Source organism: Crinia signifera, chromosome 5 (assembly GCF_055691185.1).
Source record: "Crinia signifera chromosome 5, ASM5569118v1, whole genome shotgun sequence".
NCBI lineage: Eukaryota > Metazoa > Chordata > Amphibia > Anura > Myobatrachidae > Crinia > Crinia signifera.
Window position 1 is genome coordinate 223,068,014 of NC_139221.1, and position 2,653 is coordinate 223,070,666.

The 2,653-nt window shown below is 35.8% G+C and overlaps 1 pseudogene; it reads right to left on the reverse strand.

Moving 5' to 3' along the window:
* Nucleotides 1–687: 687 nt before the first annotated feature.
* On the reverse strand, nucleotides 688–823 carry LOC146006159 (U2 spliceosomal RNA; annotated as a pseudogene).
* Nucleotides 824–2,653: the final 1,830 nt, after the last annotated feature.

The following is a 2,653-nucleotide window of genomic DNA, read 5'->3' on the forward strand; positions in this document are numbered from 1 at the left end:
CATGAACGTGAGAAGAAGAGAAATAAATAATAAAGAGGACCCCAGCCAGAGGGCCGGGGTGGGGGTGTGAAAAATTGTCCTACCCCATCCAAAATGACGAGGTAAGGACGTGAAGCACTAACCTAGAGGGAAGTGCGCAGTGCTAGTGCCATACTAGTGCATGGTGATTTTGGGATCACCCGTGCATGTTCGGCACCCCCGAGTTTCCCAGGGGGCACAGTGCAGCCTCGGACTCCAAGCAGCCGACCGATCAGCGTCCGACCAAGTCTTTCTCTGCTCCCATCATAGGGCACTTTCCAGCCCCTGGCATGGGAATGGGTACTCCACTGGGCTTTTCGAAAGACTCCCTTAGGGGCTGCACCCCCCTCAGAAGAGCAATCTAGTCAGTCTCAGTGTTTCTCCGATCCCAAGCTGGGCCTTTCGCGGTCTCCCCATCAGAGGCTACGAACCTCTAGAACAGGAGCCATCTACTCAGTCCCAGCCTTTCTCCGCTCCTTGGGAATGGATACTAGACTGAGCCTTTCGCTGGCTCATCCTTCCGGGGCTACGAACCCCGTCAAGAGAGTCAAACTACTAGGCTTAGTGTTTCTCCCCCCTCTTACCAGTGGATTTAAGGAAACAACACCTCCTACCAAAGGCAGAGGTGAAGGTACTCAGCCAGACTTTTCACCACTCCCAGGCAAAAAAGAGGGGTCCCACACCCTCCGCCCATCAGAGCAGCTACTCAGTCCAGCCTTTCTCTATTCTCTGCCAGAGGCCAGTCCATACCCACTGATTAGAACAGATACTACACTTGATCTTAGCCAAAAGGCTGAGATAACATGTGCAGAGAGAGTTACATTTGGGTGGGGTGTGTTGAAACTGAAATCTAAATTGCAGTGTAAACATAATGCAGCCAGTATTTATCCTGCACAGAAACAAAATAACTCACACAAATCTAACTCTCTCTTTACAAGTTACATCTGCCCCACCTGCTGTGCACATGGTTTTTCCCATTTTGAGAACAAATTTGTACTGTGATCAGATCTGAATAAGGGCCAAAAAAACATTACAGTAACACAAACAAATAAAAATATGAAACCGCATAAATTATAATAAATTATCATAAATAAAACATAACACCACATAAAGCAACAAAATAGCTAAATAACACAACCATAAAAATATGCAACGCATAAATATCATAAATTATAAATTATCATAAATAACCACATAAAGCAACATAAAACAACATTAGTAACATAAAACTACATAACCTGCATAAAAAACATAAAGCAACACAAAAACCATAACACAACATAAACCACATAAAAATATGCAACCGCATAAATTATCATAAATTATCATAAATTATCATAAATTAACATAAATTATAGTAATTTCAATGAAAGCAAAATGACCTAAATAACACCACATAAAGTCACATAAGCAACATAAAACTACATAAACTGCATAAAAATATATAAAGCAACACAAAATAACATAAAGCAACACAAACAACATAAAAATCTGAAACCACATACATTATCATAAATGTACATAAATTAACATACATTAACATAAATTAACAGAAATTGTAGGAAGTTTAATGAAAGCAAAAGGACCAACATAACACCACATAAAGCAAAATAAAACAACATTAGCAACATAAAACTACATAACCTGCATAAAAAAACATAAAGCAACACAAAGGCCCTTATTCGGATATTATCGCAGTACAAATTTGTTCTCAAAATAGGCAAAACCATATGCACTGCATGTGGGGCAGATGAGTTTGAAGAAACTCAGGAGCCCGAGGTGTGCTCCCTACCACCAGTGCTGTGCCTAAACACGTGCATAGTAATTTCAATGAAAGCAAAATGACCTTAATAACACCACATAAAGTCACATAAGCAACATAAAACTACATAAACGGCATACAAATACATGAAGCAACACAAAATAACATAAAGCAACACAAACAACATAAAAATCTGAAACCACATAAATTAGCATAAATTTACATAAATTAACATACATTAACATAAATTAACAGAAATTGTAGGAAGTTTAATGAAAGCAAAAGGACCAACATAACACCACATAAAGCAAAATAAAACAACATTAGCAACATAAAACTACATAACCTGCATAAAAAAACATAAATCAACACAAAAACCATAACAAAACATAAACAACATAAAAATCTGCAACCGCATAAATTATCATAAATTATCATAAATTAACATAAATTAACATAAATTATAGTAATTTCAATGAAAGCAAAATGACCTAAATAATACCACATAAAGTCACATAAGCAACATAAAACTACATAAACTGCATAAAAATACATAAAGCAACACAAAATAACATAAAGCAACACAAACAACATAAAAATCTGAAACCACATAAATTATCATAAATTTACATAAATTAACATACATTAACATAAATGAACATAAATTGTAGGAAGTTTAATGAAAGCCAAAGGACCAACATAACACCACATAAAGCAAAATAAAACAACATTAGCAACATAAAACTACATAACCTGCATAAAAAAACATAAATCAACACAAAAACCATAACAAAACATAAACAACATAAAAATCTGCAACCGCATAAATTATCATAAATTATCATACATTAACATAAATTAACATAAATTATA